General features: G+C 44.2%; 1 non-coding gene across 1 annotated transcript; it reads left to right on the top strand.

Annotated features, from left to right (window-relative positions):
- Positions 1-14379: 14379 nt before the first annotated feature.
- LOC141621453 (small nucleolar RNA R71) lies at positions 14380-14486 on the top strand. The gene has a single exon (XR_012532345.1). It is a non-coding gene; the product is annotated as a small nucleolar RNA R71 (small nucleolar RNA).
- The last annotated feature ends 4060 nt before the right edge of the window (positions 14487-18546 follow it).

Below are 18546 nucleotides of genomic sequence, written 5' to 3'. Positions count from 1 at the left end.
AACACGTCCTTGTATTCGTGGAGGAGGTCAATGAACCGTTGTCTTTCCGAGGGGTCCAGGGTTGTCCCTATCCTAAGTTCTTGAGGTGTATTGTCGGTTCCTACGTTAATAGGTTCGGTTTCCTCAATGATGGGGGTTCTGGTTTCCCATTTTTCAAGTTCTTTGGCTAAGTGAGGTGGGTAGTCACTCAAGTCAAATTCCTCATAGTCATTCAAAATTGCATTGCAGTTAAGATGAGACGAGTCATAAGCAAACTTAGCGTTCATTAAGTTGACACGAGTGAAAAGCTCAGAAAGGACAGACATCTCGTGATCAGTCAGAGGCGACACGATAGAGAAAGTGGCCCCTGGAACAGGCTCCATGTTGTCACCATTCATGGGAGTGGGGGTGACCTTAGTAGACTCAGCCTCTGAATCAGCCACGACTTTGTGATGAAACAGTGGGAAGGGGACCTTGACTGGGACATCCGGAGTGTTAGGAGTTATGACAGACTCTGACTCTGACTCAGACTCAGATCCTTCTTCACTTCTCTCTTTGAACATAGGGCCTTCTCCAGTTGTTATCTTGAGAATGCGGCCCTGGCGATCGGTCCACATGACGGTCTTCCTCCAGCCTTGGGTAGCTTTCTCCGGGTCAGTATCGGAGATCAAGGCGGATGTATCGAACTGGTTGTCCTTCAGGGCGATGTTGATAATGTCCTCATAGTCGAGGTGTTTGACGTTATCTTCCCCAAATAGGAGTGTGACAGCTTGTCCGTCAAGGTATGGTGACGGCTTGGACTCAATTGATGCAACTTCGATGTTGTCGGGGATAAAGTAGCAGTCCTGGAAGACTTCCACTCCCGGGTATCTAGCCCTGGCCACAGAATCATAGATTGGCTCCGGAAAGCCGTGGTAGAGTTCAGACTCTCCCTCGGGGACAAAGTATCCGTTGAGAGTCAGGTGGTAGGGACGGAGGATGATTCCATGCTTCTTGCGTTTTCGGATTAGGAGGTTCATCTCCCGGATATCTTGGTCAATAGGTTCGTACCCCAGTCCAAAGGGAATGTTGGGGACCTTAGCCTGTTTCAAGGGAGGCAATGGGTCCTTTAGTGGATTGAGCGGCAAACCCGGGAAGTAACCCTGACGCATCATGATACGGTTGACCATGAGGTTGGTAAACGGGTCACACTCAGAGGTTGCCTATTTATTAGTTATGGCGTTTACGACTTGGAAACCCCACATTTCATTGTCTTCCTCCTCAATGGCTTGGGAGGCTATCCCCCTTCTTATAACTGCTTTGATTGGGGAAGCGGGAATCGTGATCGTTTTCCAGTTGAAGGGGACCCTGATCTTCTGGTGGAGTGTTGATGTGACCGCCTTGATGGCGTGAATCCAGGGACGTCCCAGGAGCATGTTGAAGGACGCGTCGATGTCGACCACTTGAAAACTGGTTTGTCTTTCTAAGGGTCCGGTTGCGACGGTCAAAGTGACTAGCCCAGCGACCTTGCGACGAGTGCCGTCGTAGGCGCGTATTCCTTGATTCGTTGGGATCAAATCAGATTCCTTGACACACAGCCTGTGGGTAGTTTTGAGAGGGATGACATTCACGGCGGAACCGTCATCCACGAGGACCATTGGTATATTCTTTTGGAGGCATTGTATGGTGATGTACAGGGCCAGGTTATGATTGGCTCCGAATGGAGGAATGTCCTTGTCGGAGAAGACGACCGGGTTACTCAGATCAGGGGCGTCCCTCGTCATGTGTGCCACTATTTCTTCTGGGGAAGAAGTGGAGGGCACAGTTAATTTTCCCAAGGCCTGCAGCAAGGCCTGTCGATGCTCAAAAGACGTTGCGATCAATTGCCAAATTGAGATTTCGGCTTTTGCTTTCTGGAGCTGTTTCAGGATTGAGTTCTCGGGGGCCTTTGGTTGAGTGTCCACTTCCGGGACGACTTGGTCATTCGTTGTTGGAACGACCGTTGGGTTGCTCGGATTTTGATACGGACGTCCAGACCGGGTGAGATGCCCAATTTCTTTCGCCCGCTTCTCCTTACCTGGGAGGATATAGACATCCTCAACATCATCCCGCCATATGCCGTTAATTTCAGAGTCTCGAGGATACCTTGGAGGGGTATTCCTCGGTGGGTAGTTCTTGTGGGGAATATTTTTGTGAGGGCGATTTTTATGGGGGTAGTTATTTTGAGGGTAGTTATTTTGAAGGTGATTATCTTGAAGGTGATTTTCGTGAGGTCTATGCCAGAATGGTCGCGGGAGCAATCTATCCTGGGGTGGGTAGTTTTGAATGCTTGGGGAATTCTCCCTTGGGCGCGGTGGTGGGGGATTGAAGATGAGTCGACGATAGGCGTCGTCGAGTCGGGTGATTCTCTCAGAGAGGCTAGCTATGGCCTCTTCAACTTGTTGAAACATAGTGAGCATAGTGGCAGCACTAAACACAAACACTCCGTCTGAAGGATCCTTTTCCAGAACATTCACCTCATCGTCAATCGGCAAGATGAGGTGAGAGCAGTCTAGGGTCGGCTCATCGTCAGAGATGGCGTGAATTCCCAGAGGATTCGTCTTGTTGTTCGGCTTAGTTGGTGGGGGTATAGGCAAATCTCCCTTCTCAATCATGTCTTGAATGAGGTGCTTGAGTTTGAAGCAATTTTTGGTATCATGCCCTTTCCCTCGATGATACTAACAGTAGGCGTTGGGGTTCCAAAATCGGGACTTCTTGGCGTCGGTCGGATCCGGAGTGGGTCCGATCGGTTGTAGCTTCCCTTGGTCCATGAGTCTTTTCAGGGCACTTGCATAAGTCGACCCTATGTTGGTGAACACTCTCTGGGGGCGCTCGGTTTTTTTGGCAGATGGTTCAACGAGGTTGACCTCATCAATCTTGTTTGTCTGACCATAAGGGCGAGATCCGGTTGAGGTGGATCCCTGGTAACCTCTGCCAGTGGTCTTGGCTAAGACACCCTTTCGGAGGTTGACACGGCTATCGTAACCCTATCAAAGATAAAACCTAACGGTCTCAACTAAAATGTAGTAGAGGTAGTCGAGCATCGAATCCACAGGGAGGTAATGTAATTATAGCTGTCTAATTCTAATCCTACGGTAACAATTGGGGGGTTGTTTAAATTTGGTTCTAAACTACGAAGTTTGAAAGGGAGAGAAATAAAGTAAAGAGCAGTAAAGGCAATAAAATATGATTGAACTATCAAGAGGAGAGGGACATGTCGAAATTCGGTTCACTACGGTAGTCCTGTGACTCAGCTGTAAATGATTCAAACGAACTAATATGAGACGGATGTTGAAAGGTCCTTTCGGTCCACTTCCTATCCTAAAATACCACTAACTTAACTTTCATCCTCATTAGGGTAGTCTACTGTTTATAGCAGGCCTATTTAGTCCAATCTTTCGATCCAGGATTAATTTTAGCCAGATTAAAGGGTGACATAGAAGCGTGCACTCAACTAAGTCGAATAAATACAATTAAATTGCTATAGTGACAGAGTCTCGTAATCAATTCGTCTAATTCATTCACTACATCGTCGCATTTTTACCGCAGATCCCATAATCCCAACATGAAGGGGGTTTAGCTACTCATATCGATGATTAAACTAACAGCAATAAAATTCCCAGCAGAAAACATTATAAATAAACAATAAATTGCAATAAAGAAAATTAGGGCAAAGGAAATAATGACACAAACAAGAAAAATTAAAGTAACCCAATGATTAATTATTATTAAAGGAAGAGAAGGAATTACAATCAATGCGAATCCGGCGTAAAGAACACAAAATCCGAGTAAAAGCAATCCCGAAATAAAGTAACAGTAGAGGAAGAAAAGCAACATAATAATGTTTAACAGTAGAGAGTTTGATAGTATGAAAGATGATCCTAATTAACCTAGTAAAGCGTGCTTAAATAGCAAAAGAAAATAAGTTTAGCGAAATAAAACATCACGCGGGCTGATTAAAGCCCAAACCCATCAAAACCACTCGATCGAGTGGATTAAAACCACTCGATCGACCAACTCTTCAGCCAAAACGGCTCGATCGACTGGAAAGTTACTCGATCGAGGACTTGGTCTTTGTGCAAGCTAAGGGTCGAGTGAAAAACCACTCGATCGATCATCAGAGGAAGTAAAAACCACTCGATCGAGTGGTAAACTGCTCGATCGAGTAACTATATCTTCATTTCAGCTCATGTCCGCGTCTAAGTGCCTCGTATTGTGTGCCACGACGCTTCCAAACACAGTATCTCACTCAGGAAAATCCCGTCTCCTCTAAATGCATGCAAAAAGGACGAAAAAGGGTACGATTCCACTACTTTCGCGTTCATTTCTACAAAATGGACAAAACGAACCAAAGTAGCCAATTCGGGGCAAAATACCATAAAAAACAATATGAAAATGCATAGAAATACGTGCTGAAATAGGCTAAAAAGACTATACATTAGGCACGTATCAAATCTCCCCAAACCGAACCTTTACTCGTCCTCGAGTAAACTCAAAACTATACACTAATGGAACGGAAATGATAACTCAGAGCTAGCTTAACTTGTCTACTTGAACCAATTTAATGCAACAAAAATTAACAGTTAAAGCTAAGCAGTCAATACGCAAACGAATTATAAGCTGTTCAGAAATATAGCCAACCTTTCGACCTTGCAAGACCAACAAATCGGACTCTCTCGTGGTCACTCTTCTCTCATGAAGCAAAGGGTGAATGTTATATGTAAAAGAGAGAAGGAAAGACAGTCACTCACCTAACTGCGACCTACATAGCATGCATGCAACAAAAATGATAGACAATTTAAGTACTAATGCACACATTCCAACCAATAATGTCCGTCACAACCGAGGGTTTGCAAATGATTTGGGAACAGTGAGGTTCAGGTGAGAAAGGCAAAACATGTTATGGAAATGTGGAGGTAAAAGCGTCAAGCTAGTTCCTAACAGGACCATAATGAAACCATCCGAATCTCAACTGACTAAAAGACTAGGTACAGGTGCCCTTCATTTGGCACAAAACTCACTAGACTCAAAACACAATCTCCTCAAAAAATATGGGATAGAACGGAGGAGTCAGACGGTCACAAACTTCCCTTTTTTAAACACCGTCTGAAATAACTAACTGAAACAAAACAACAACTTTTCGATTGTACATCTTCGAACATCTTCTCAACTCAGACAAGAGGAGCACGTCTGTTTCCTCCATTTTCACATTCTCTCTTTTTTTCTTTCTTTCTTACACGTTCCAGCCTTTTTTTTTCCACGTTTTCTCCTTTTTTTTCAATACTTTTTTTTTTCTTTTCTTTCTCCTTCACTTCAACTTTCCAACAACTCCATACAAAAGGGATGCGGCCAAACTGCAGACGAAAACTCATACCAGAAAAGAACATATTAAACTAGCTTGACTAGGCAGGCTTAATTTGGAATGTAGCTAATGGGTCAAAAAGGCAAGTTTTGGCTAATTTGGAGCTAAATGGGTGAAAAGTATAAGGAAAGGGGAATTTGCAAACACCTCCCTGCATGTGACACCAACCACAAACCCGAATATGTGCATTTAACAAGAAATGGAATGTCATGAATGTGCAAAAATGATGAACATGCTATGCAAGGAGTACTACTCTCAATTCCTAATGAACTGGTCATGAATGTCACCAGTTATGGCTCTAAAACTCAGAATTTTTAAGTAGTTTGCCAATTTATCGGTCAAGTCTAAACAGTCAGCTATATTTGAACAGAAATTCGTAGACTATGCGTATGACAAAGCTAATAACAATCAATAAAAGTGCAAGGCTTAGCTGAAGGTGCTTGGTGCCATTAAAGATATGTCTGGACAACTCCATTTTGAGCCTGATAACATCAATAAAGCTTTCCAGGAATACTATATGAGTTTATTAGGTCATGAATCACCTGTTCTCCCTCTTAATGATGCTGCCTTAGCTGAAGGTGCTTCCATTTCCCCTGCTGATAGCACTGCCCTTGATGCTCCTATTTCTTTAAAGGAAGTCAAGGATGCAGTCTTTAGTATGGATAGCAATAGCAGTCCAGGTATGGATGGTTTTTCTGCTGGTTTTTTTAAATCTGCTTGGGCCATTATAGGGTTGGATTTGTGTAAAGCAGTTCATAGCTTCTTCAAAACTAGCTTTATGCCTAAGCAAGCCAACTCAACTATCCTTTCCCTTATTCCTAAAAAGGATACCCCTAGTTCTGTTCTAGATTACAGACCCATTTCTTGTTGTACTGTGTTTTATAAAATCATCAGCAAGATCCTTGCCAACAGAATTCAGAAGGTACTTCCTTCCCTGGTTGGAAATGAGCAAGCTGCTTTTGTCAAAAATAGAAACATATTTGAAAACATAATGCTTTCTCAGGCATTAGTTAAAGGTTACAGCAGGAAGAATGTTTCTCCCCGTTGCTTGATTAAAGTTGATATTCGAAAAGCATTTGACTCTTTGCAATGGTCTTTTATCTCTAATACTTTGCTGCTCATGGGATTTCCTCCTAAATTTAGAGGATGGATCATGGGATGTATCTCTAGTCCCTGGTTTTCTCTGAAGATTAATGGGGATCTTACTGGTTTCTTTCAAGGAAGGAGTGGCATTAGACAAGGTGATCCCTTGTCTCCCTATCTTTTTGTCCTTGGTATGGAAATTCTCTCTCGTTATCTCAGAAGAGTTTGTGACCATCATCAGGTTTCTTATCATCCTAAGTGCAGTAAGATCAAGCTTACCCATCTTATATTTGCTGATGATTTAATGATTTTCATTAGAGGAGATGTTCCTTCTGTTTCTGCTATTTCTGATTCTCTTCATAAGTTTGCTCTCCTCTCTGGGTTACATGCTAACACTGAGAAAACTAGCATTTATTTTGGGGGTGTATCTGAACCAGTCAAAGAGCTTATCCTTAGTTCTACTGGGTTTTCTGAGGGAACTTTTCCCTTCACGTATTTAGGTCTCCCCTTGCATACTTCCAGACTAACCAGTGACATGTTTGACTCTATCATCATCAAAATTCAGCAAGCTCTGGCTCACTGGTCAAACTGTTCCCTGTCATATGCTGGTAAACTACAGTTAATCAACTCTATTGTTTTTGGGCTTGAGAACTTTTGGTGTTCTACTGTACTTCTTCCTAGAACAGTGATCTCCCATATCAATAAACTTTGTAAGGATTTCTTCTGGGGTATCCCAATGGGTTCCAGAAGGATGGTCTTTAAAAGCTGGCACCATATTTCTTCCCCTTGGTCTTCTGGTGGATTTAACATCAAAGATTTGGCAGCATGGAATTATTCTCTCTTGATCAAATGGATCTATGCTATATCTGCTTCTGATCAGGGGTTATGGAGTAGCTGGGTACAGCATTATATTCTTAAGCATAAGGACATTTGGCATATTACTTCTAAAGTTCATTACCCATCCAGTATCAAGAGTATTGTAGCAACTAGAGACAGATTGGTTGAGCTCTCTGGCTCTATTCATGCTGCTCAGCAACTCATTCAAGGTTGGATGTCTGGTTCAAAATTATCTTTAAAGCAGGTATATGGTTATTTCAGGAATGCTCCTGTTGCTGGTTCATGGACCAAAGGTCTCTTGCACTCTCAAATTATTCCTGGACATAGAATTGTTTGCTCTATAGCTGTTCAGAATCAATTAGCTACTATTGATAATCTCAAGCTTAGGGGTATGCAATTTGTCAACAGATGCTCCCTTTGTGAGCATGAAGAGGAGTCTCAGGATCATCTGTTCTTTAAATGTTCATTCTCTGCTTCTGTTTGGCATCAGATTCTAGCCTGGATGGGTCATATGAGGATGGGTCTTTCCCTTCATGATGAGTTGATTTTTCCTCTCACAGGAGCTAGGGACTGGCAGATAGCCTGGTTTCATGTGGCTCTTACTACCTCTGTCCATCAGATTTGGAATGAGCGAAATACCAGAATCTTTCAAGGTCACTCTCGTACTGAACTTGGGCTTGTAAGGAGAATCATGTTTTTTGTCATTGTACGATTGCTCATGTGGAAGCATCATCCCCAGTATAATCTCATAGAGGATAGATTGTGTAATTAACATTGTATAGGTGTTGTTTTTTCTAGTGGATAGTTTTTGCAAATCCTTATTGTAATTTTTTCTTAATGAAATGAAATGAAAATTTTTTGCAAAAAAAAATAAAAGTGCAAGGCTCAAGCAAAAAGACAAGTTATAGTGCATTGTCATCATGGGAATCTACCGTTCCGACTCAACCTATATGCAGAAATAAACGTGAATGTTTTTTTTGAATTTTTGAAAATTTTCAATTTTTTGGATTTTTCAATGAAATAAAACAATGCAAGGCTGAAAAATAAACGTGGATGCAAAACAAATGCAGATGCAGACTCAAATGGATGCAATACCCTCCCCAAACCAAAACGAACAACGCCCTAGTTGTCCTCCAGCATACACCCGCAGATATATACAGGGGAACGGGAATATACAACCAACAAAATAAAAATAATAAAATAAAGGAGACAAAATAAAAGAGTAAGAGATACATACAAAATACGAACATCCCCAAACCAGCCAGAAAACTGGGGAAGTGAGTAGACAAGTAGCTACTCGTCGTCGTCGTCGTCGTCTCCATCCACCTTGTACTCCGGGTCCTCCTCCTCCTCTCGCCTCCTCCGCTCCTCAGCGCGAGCTCTCTCCACTGCAACCTCGGGGTCCTCGTCCTCCTCCTCCTCCTATGACGCCGGGTACCCCCTCAGCTGGGTACTGGAAGAAGGAAGGGTGTGGCCAACCCTCCGAGATCGGTCTGTGTCGCCGCAAGTGGTACTCGTACAGAGGGTGTAGGGGCAAAGCTAAGTCCCTCTCCATACGAGCCTGACGCTCTGCAAGCTCGATCAACAAACCGTAAACTGCCCCCCCTTGGTCCTGGACCGCGGGCGCTACAAAGGGAGGAGGTAGTCTAAAAGTAGCCGGAAAAACCGGCTCAGTCTGTGTCTGGTCAGTGGGAGGTGGAGCAGGAGTAGGAGTGGTAGTACTAGTGGGAGTAGGGGTCGGATCGGGAGTAGCCGTGGAAGGCTGGGTACTCCCTGAAGGTGTGGACCCCTCTCCAGTCTCAACTCGCCGCTTTTTAGCGGCGGGTGCAGTGGGAGATGGTCGAAGTGGAAGGTGAAGTAGAGGCAAAGCAGGCAGACGGTGGCCCTTTACCACAGTAGGTAAGGGCTCAAGACGGGGGAGACTGTCGCAAGGTAAGTCAACAGACAAGGAGCCGTCAATCTTCCAAGTCTGGTACTCTGGGGTAAGCCAATGCTGAGCGAGCATGGCAGACAGACTCAGTGACCTCTCTCCCTCGAGGTACTGTAGGTCACGAGGCCAAGTGGGGAAAAGGCGATGGGCAAGAATGGTGGCTATGCCACCGCAGGCAATGGTTCCCGCCTCCTTCTTCCCCTGGTCGTGGAGGTACTGGGCGGTGAGGTAAGCAATGTTGAAGGTAAAAGGACCCTCACAGTCGACGTTCAGATAACCGCCCAGGATGGCGAGCTCGGTGTTGGTAGTGTTGTTCAGCTCCTTTCGGCCGAAAATAGAGCTCCCCATCAGTCTAAGAAAACAACGAACGGGGGGATGGTGGACCTGGTGGAGCTTACGCTCCTGGAAACGGGTCTGGGCCAGGCACCGCCAAACCTGACGGTAAACCTTCCTCGAGTCTGATGTCACACCCGAGGAGGTAAGGTCAAGCAACCTACCGAACTCCGCTAGAGGCATCGGAAAGGTTCGGTTAAACAACCGGAAGGAGACTGAAAGACAGTCGGGGTCAGTATCGTATGCCCCTGAGGAGAAGGTAAAAGAGCTGAGAAACTCAAGGCTCGGCTCTAAGAAGGTACGGCCCCTCATGGTAATGAGGCCAGGCATCCCCGTGCCCCGTAGTAAAGTACAGACTGACTCGTAAATACCGAGTTTCTCTAATGCCGATTTATCCAAAAATCGGGAAGGCACATGTACACACTTGACCAAGCTAAAGAATTTCGTACGATGGACAGCGTTGACGAATAATACCTGTGGGTAGTCTGGGTGGGAGTCGAGGGAAGTGTCCCCTCGGACTATAACTGTCTCTGATGTAGACGGAGCGACAACTGAAGTAGAAGCAGACGCAGCAGCTGTGGAAGTGCTAGGAGTGGGAGTAGAGGCAACAGGAGCTGGAGTAGCTCGAGACTGTCTGGGACCCCGACCTCGGTCTCTGGAACGCAAGGCAGCGGCCCGCTCTCGAACTGTGTAAGGAACCAAAGCAGCTCTGAAGGCAGCTGCAACCGCAGGTGAGTCCGCCACAGGTGTAGAAGTGGTGGCTGGTGTATAGGTAGTGGCTACTGTGGTCACCGCTGAAGAGGAACTAGTAGCAGTGCTAGCTGTGGTGGTGACCGTAGTGGAAGTGGCAGCCTGAACTGGGCTTCCAGCTGAGCTAGCTGGAGCAAAGACCGTCCCTGCAGCTGAAACAAGGAAAACTGGGGCTGCAGTGGTGACTAGGGCAGATGTAGTGGCAACAGTAGGGGCCACTGACTCGCTCAAGGATGGGCTGGAGGACGGACTAATGGAGGGTAAAGAACTAGTATCCATCCTACTACAAGGTAAAGGGCATGGTAAGAAAGTAGCTGCTAACCGTGGCTAAAACAACACGTAAAACCAGCATGTGACAGCACGTAAATGCCCCATCAGTCGAAAAAAAAACTCGACTTCACAGAGCTGAGATCCCAACAATTCCTCAAATTTTTCGAATTACAGTATGTAATGGCGATAGGGGACGGGAAGAGCAGTTAACAACAGCGGCATGTAAGTAACAACTGAAATGAAATAAACCATGGCAGCATATAAACCGTCTGAAAGTCGAAATTTTCGACTTAAACAGCCCTAATCGCATATTTTGTGCAAGGGTTCAGAGTAAACATGTCTAAGCATCGACAGGGGTACGATATCAATCAACAATCAGCAGCATTATCGCAACAAAGATGCTAGCTAGACAAATTACAGCAACAAAACCAGAGTGACAGTCGAAAAATTCGACTGTCTTGAACCCATATCACAAAAATCATGTGGAATTCGAATTAAGCATGTGATAAACATCGAGGAGTTGGGATTAATCATCAAGCAAGAAGAATGAGGGCCAATAACACAATTAAAGTCGAAAAATCGACCAACAATGGATACACAAACCCTAAATTCGACTTTCACCTCATAAAAATCAAAATAGTCAAAATTAAAATGCAAAGAAGGTGAAGGAAACACTTACTTGATGATAAGAATCCTACAATATGCAATTAATCTTCAAAAATCAAGCAAAAACAAGCGATTTTCGAGCTCAAAACCGCAAACCCTAAAACCCTTTTAAAACCGTATAAATCAACACCAATAAAGGGGAAATCAAAGGGCTTCTGAAGATCAATTAGCAAGAAACAGATTGTAGGTGGCGGATTTGGAGATTGGGCAAGAAATTATGGGATTTGGGGATGAAATTTGTCGCACAAAGGGAGGTGTTAGACGGAAATTGGGGTGAAATAAAAGTTAGAACAAAAACATAAGAGTTTAAGGCGAAAACTCCCTATACACTGCTCATTTCACTCGATCGAGTGGTTTTAAACCACTCGATCGAGCACTTTTATGGTCCACCTGCATGGTCGAGTAAAATTTTACTCGATCGACCAATCCCTCTTTTTGCTTTACTCGATCGACTTGTAAAAATGCTCGATCGACCATTTGTTTACTCGATCGAGTACAAAAAGTACTCGATCGAGCTCTTTTCTCGTGTAAGCTCTTTAATTTTCGTCATTTCCTCCTCGGGATGCGTGAAACTTCCCTAAACTTGCATAAAAACACACGCAAAAATTTCCCAATATACGAAATACGCAAAAGCACAGTCTATAGTCTTACGTCTACGCTAAAAATTGTCTAAAACTAATTGTCCTAATTAAAACGCAATAAAAAAAATTCAAAAGAAATTCAAAAATTATCTATTACAAAGTGTTACACGGGGCATTTCCCCGTTTAATTCCCATCAAATTTCAGTAGCCCCTCGGTGGGCTTCTGACTGGAGGACGTCACCTCAGCAACATTGACTGTCCTCTTCAACTTCCATGAGCATGAGTAATTACTTGAAACGGTAGGAGGGGAGTAGTTCACATCCACATAAGCGTGAACCTTCCTCGTCCTTACTCCTTTATCACCAGCTTTAGCGTCAACATCTCTAGTTTGATTGATAATGATTGCACCATGTCCCTTGACAGCTTCCCCTTTGCTTTCATCTGTACCTACAGCAAGGAAAACAGACGAACTTTCCTCCTTTTTGCTCTCGATGCCCGAGGCGGAGGGTTAACAATAGCGGCACAATTCTCCAAATTTTCATTTGGAGTGTCAATACTAGGATCAATAGAAGAGAGAGCATTGCAAGGTTGGGCTTGCATGGGAGCTCTCGGAACTTAGATCGATGAAAAATCGGCTCCTCGTCCCCTACCCGAAAGGTCAAAGTCTTCCCCGACGTCTATTACCGCACGGGCAAAGTGGGGATGAAATGGTCTCCCTAAAATAATAGGGGTGTGTGCATATTCGGGGATGTCTAAGACAACAAAATCGATGGGAATAAAGAACTTCCCGATCCGAAGCAGTGCACGTCTTCTACTACACCTAGTGGCCGTGATAAGCTACGGCCGGCCATCCGAAACAGATCATGTTGGTACAACTCAGCTTTGTCAAACCAAATCTCTTGGCCAGAGATAAAGGTAAGACACTCACGCTAGCGCCTAAATCGCATAGCGCGTTATCAATCAAATGCATACCGATATGACACGGAATTGAAAAACTACCCGGGTCTGATTGCTTAGGGGGGTAACTTATTTTGAAATAGGGCTGACCCCACCTCAGTCAAAGCTACGGTCTCACTGTCATTAATAGTCCTCTTACGCGCTAAAATTTCTTTCATAAACTTTAAATAAGAGGGTACCCTAGTCAGCAATTCAGTGAACGGCACGGTGACTTCCAAGCTCTTCAAAATTTTGACAAATTTGCCGAATTGTTGATTAGCTTTAGTGTTTTGCAGCCGCCTCGGGAAGGGAACCGTGATAGGTATCTCAAGTCCCTTGTTTCTCGCTTCTAATGTATCTTCCGGTGCAAGTTCTGTATCCTTTGGACGCTTCTTACCTCTCGAACGAGGTCTTTCCGGTGACTCCTCGCTTAAACGAGCACTAACAGGCTCTCGAATAAGCTTCCCGTCATCAATACTACTCGATCGACCAATTTGCTCACTCGATCGAGCAGTTCCTTCATCAATGTCAGTCGATCGAGTACAATTTCCACTCGATCGACCAATTCCACTTTATGCTTCACTCGATCGAGTAGATAAACTACTCGATCGACCAACCTGTTCTTCCCATCCACTCGATCGAGTGGAAAAACCACTCGATCGAGTACTTTCATCCTCAATGCCGCTCGATCGAACACCAGATTTCAGTCGATCGAGTAATTCCTTTGTCGTGAGCCCTTTTCTCTTAACAGAACACTGTTCATCACCAGTTACAGCTTCCCTCGGGTCTGATTTCGACACTTCCGGTCCCTCATAAGAAAGACCACTTCTTAATTCTATCAGATTTACCGTCTCATGTGGATTATTCTCATTTTGAGTCGGTAATGACCCTGCTTTCTCGTGGACTGATTCGCGGCTAATTGGGCAACTTGAGTTTCAAGTGCCTTAATAGATGCATCTCTCTATTGATCACTTGAGCTTCTTTGTTGATCACTCAGCTGAAGCTGCTTTGTAATGGCTTGCATCATGGACTTAAGCTCACCCATTTCATTCACCCCACCGGAAGATGATGCACCATGGTTAGGAGGATTGAAAGAAGGAGGCTTCTGATAGCCTTGTTGATTCTTGTGTGGAGGAATATATGGCTGCTGCTGATTCGGAGGAGTAGTGGGATTGAGCATATTCTGACTACTCCACCTCAAATTGGGATGGACGTTCGGCTCGGAATAAGTGTTGTTCTGCCTGTAATGTTGAAAGGCAGCACAAGACTCATAGGAGTTGGGACAATGATCTGAGACATGTCCCTCTCCTCCACATCTTCTACAGACGAAAGGACCGTCTGACACAGCATTCACCTGATACATCCCTCCTTTGGAAGCTCCTCCCAACTCATATTTATCAAATCTTACAGTAAGAGCTTCAAGTGCAGCTACAGAAGAAGATTCAGCAGCTCTTCTTTGATTGCCTCTAGAGTTCCCATATTCAGCCTTATGGGTGGCCAAATCATCAATGATCTTCCACCCCTTGGTCTCTCCCATATTTTCAGCAAATCGGCCATTGGCTGCAGCATCCAAAATAGTCCTCTGATCATCATACAGCTCGTTATAGAACTGATCGCAAAGCCTCCACTTGTCGAACCCATGGTGCGGAATGGTTCGCACCAGCTTCTTGAAACGGACCCATGCTTCATGAAAGTTCTCGTCAGGTCCCTGTTTAAAGCTCGTGATCTAAGCTCTAATGACAATAGTCTTCGATGCAGAAAAGTACTTCTTATAAAATGCTAAAGCCATTGAATTCCAGTCAGTTATACCGTGAGCAGCCCGGTCCAAATCCCTATACCACTCCCTTGCAGCATCGCGGAGTGAGAAGATAAACATGGTTTCTTTTATCTGATCCGGTGTCACGCCAGTTGGTGGGGGTATGGAGCAGCAATAATCGATAAAGGTCTCCATGTGCTTAGCTGCATCTTCATTTGCAGCTCCCCCGAACTGGTTCCTTTCAACCAAGTTGATATAAGAAGGCTTTGGTTCAAATTTTCTTGCCTCCCCTGGTAATACAAATCCCTTATAGAGATTCGCTTCTGTCGGTTCAGAGTGACTGGCAATGGTTGCTTCTTCGGCCATTTCTAGAAAGTCCAGAGAAGTGACTGTTTCAGCTGATGAATTGGAAACTGGAGATGAAGGTGGATCTTCCTCGAACAGCTCGTTCTCGTAAAAGCTTGACAGAGTACTCGACTCTTTCTTTGTCGGTAATACCCTTTGTGATCGTCTCAACTCGCGCAAAGATTTCTCAAGCTCAGGATTATAAGGCAATAATTCACCACCCTGTGCCCTGCGCATAAGAAGAAACTACAAATAGGATATAAGAATAGTCTAAGGAACGGATGTCCCTTAAAATGAAAAGGACTAAAAACAAACAACTAACAATGTAACAATTGCCTCCCCGGCAACGGCGCCAAAATTTGACACGGCTATCGTAACCCTATCAAAGATAAAACCTAACGGTCTCAACTAAAATGTAGCAGAGGCAGTCGAGTATCGAATCCACAGGGAGGTAATGTAATTAACAACTGCCTAATTCTAGTCCTGAAGTAACAATTGGGGGTTGTTTGAATTTGGTTCTAAACTACGAAGTTTGAAAGGAAGAGAATTAAAGTAAAAAGTAGTAAAGGCAATAAAATATGATTAAACTATCAAGAAGAGAGGGACATGTCGGGGTTTCGGTTCACTACGGTAGTCCAACAACTCAGCTGTAAATGATTCAGACGAATTAATGTGAGACGGATGTGGAAAGGTCCTTTCGGTCCACTTTCTATCCTAAAATACCACTAACTTAACTTTCGTCCTCATTAGGGTAGTCTACTGTTTATAGCAGGCCTATTTAGTCCAATCTTTCGATCCAGGATAAATTTTAGCCAGATTAAAAGGTGACATAGAAGCGTGCACTCAACTAGGTCGAATAATTACAGTTAAATTGCTATAGTGACAGGGTCTCATAATCAATTCGTCTAATTCATTTACTACATCGTCATATTTCTACCGCAGATTCCCTAATCCCAACAAGAAGGGGGTTTAGCTACTCATATCGGTGATTAAACTAACAGCAATTAAATTCCCAGCAGAAAACATTATAAATAAACAAAAGATTGCAATAAGGAAAATTAGGGCAAAAGAACGAATGCAAGAACGAGAAATTAAAGCAACAAAAAGATTACTTATTATTAAGAAGGGGACCCTGATCTTCTGGTGGAGTGTTGATGTGACCGCCTTGACGGCGTGAATCCAGGGACGTCCCAGGAGCATGTTGAAGGACGCGTCAATGTCGACCACTTGAAAACTGGTTTGTCTTTCTAAGGGTCCGGTTGCGACGGTCAAAGTGACTAGCCCAGCGACCTTGTGACGAGTGCCGTCGTAGGCGCGTGCTCCTTGATTCGTTGGGATCAAATCAGATTCCTTGACACACAGCCTGTGGGTAGTTTTGAGAGGGATGACATTCACGGCGGAACCGTCATCCACGAGGACCATTGGTATATTCTTTTGGAGGTATTGTACGGTGATGTACAGGGCCAGGTTATGCTTGGCTCCGAATGGAGGGATGTCCTTGTCGGAGAAGACGACCGGGTTACTCAGATCAGGGGCGTCCCTCGTCATGTGTGCCACTATTTCTTCTGGGGAAGAGGTGGAGGGCACGGTTAATTTTCCCAAGGCCTGCAGCAAGGCCTGTCGATGCTCAAAAGACGTTGCGATCAATTGCCAAATTGAGATTTCGGCTTTTGCTTTCTGGAGTTGTTTCAGGATTGAGTTCTCGGGGGCCTTTGGTTGAGTGTCCACTTCCGGGACGACTTGGTCATTCGTTGTTGGAACGACCGTTGGGTTGCTCGGATTTTGATAGGGACATCCGGACCGGGTGAGATGCCCAATTTCTTTCGCCCGCTTCTCCTTACCTGGGAGGATATAGACATCCTCAACATCATCCCGCCATATGCCATTAATTTCAGAGTCTCGAGGATACCTTGGAGGGGTATTCCTCGGTGGGTAGTTCTTGTGGGGAATATATTTGTGAGGGCGATTTTTATGGGGGTAGTTATTTTGAGGGTAGTTATTTTGAAGGTGATTATCTTGAAGGTGATTTTCGTGAGGTCTATGCCAGAATGGTCGCGGGAGCAATCTATCCTGGGGTGGGTAGTTTTGAATGCTTGGGGAATTCTCCGTTGGGCGCGGTGTTGGGGGATTGAAGATGAGTCGATGGTAGGCGTCGTCGAGTCGGGTGATTCTCTCAGAGAGGCTAGTTATGGCCTCTTCAACTTGTTGAAACATAGTGAGCATAGTGGCAGCACTAAACACAAACACTCCGTCTGAAGGATCCTTTTCCAGAACATTCACCTCATCGTCAATCAGCAAGATGAGGTGAGAGCAGTCTAGGGTCGGCTCATCGTCAGAGATGCGTGAATTCCCAGAGGATTCGTCTTGTTGTTCGGCTTAGTTGGTGGGGGTATAGGCAAATCTCCCTTCTCAATCATGTCTTGAATGAGGTGCTTGAGTTTGAAGCAATTTTTGGTATCATGCCCTTTCCCTCGATGATACTAACAGTAGGCGTTGGGGTTCCAAAATCGGGACTTCTTGGCGTCGGTCGGATCCGGGGTGAGTCTGATCGGTTGTAGCTTCCCTTGGTCCATGAGCCTTTTCAGGGCACTTGCATAAGTCGACCCTATGTTGGTGAACACTCTCTGGGGGCGCTCGGTTTTTTTGGCAGATGGTTCGACGAGGTTGACCTCATCAATCTTGTTTGTCTGACCGTAAGGGCGAGATCCGGTTGAGGTGGATCCCTGGTAACCTCTGCTAGTGGTCTTGGCTAAGACACCCTTTCGGAGGTTGACACGGCTATCGTAACCCTATCAAAGATAAAACCTAACGCTCTCAACTAAAATGTAGTAGAGGCAGTCGAGTATCGAATCCACAGGGAGGTAATGTAATTATAGCTGTCTAATTCTAATCCTACGGTAACAATTGGGGGGTTGTTTAAATTTGGTTCTAAACTACGAAGTTTGAAAGGGAGAGAAATAAAGTAAAGAGCAGTAAAGGCAATAAAATATGATTGAACTATCAAGAGGAGAGGGACATGTCGGGAATTCGGTTCACTACGTTAGTCCTGTGACTCAGCTGTAAATGATTCAGACGAACTAATATGAGACGGATGTTGAAAGGTCCTTTCGGTCCACTTCCTATCCTAAAATACCACTAACTTAACTTTCATCCTCATTAGGGTAGTCTACTGTTTATAGCAGGCCTATTTAGTCCAATCTTTCGATCCAGGATTAATTTTAGCCAGATTAAAGGGTGACATAGAAGCGTGCACTCAACTAAGTTGAATAAATACAATTAAATAGCTATAGTGACAGAGTCTCATAATCAATTCGTCTAATTCATTCACTACATCATCGCATTTCTACCGCAGATCCCATAATCCTAACATGAAGGGGGTTTAGCTACTCATATCGATGATTAAACTAACAGCAATTAAATTCCCAGCAGAAAACATTATAAATAAACAATAAATTGCAATAAAGAAAATTAGGGCAAAGGAAATAATGACAGAAACAAGAAAAATTAAAGTGACCAAATGATTAATTATTATTAAAGGAAGAGAAGGAATTACAATCAATGCGAATCCGGCGTAAAGAACACAAAATCCGAGTAAAAGCAATCCCGAAATAAAGTAACAGTAGAGGAAGAAAAGCAACGTAATAATGTTTAACAGTAGAGAGTTTGATAGTATGAAAGATGATCCTAATTAACCTAGTAA

The sequence above is a fragment of the Silene latifolia genome, chromosome 1 (genome assembly GCF_048544455.1).
Source record: "Silene latifolia isolate original U9 population chromosome 1, ASM4854445v1, whole genome shotgun sequence".
NCBI lineage: Eukaryota > Viridiplantae > Streptophyta > Magnoliopsida > Caryophyllales > Caryophyllaceae > Silene > Silene latifolia.
Note: the sequence above shows the minus strand (reverse complement) of the source record. Positions and strands in the feature narration are given on the sequence as shown.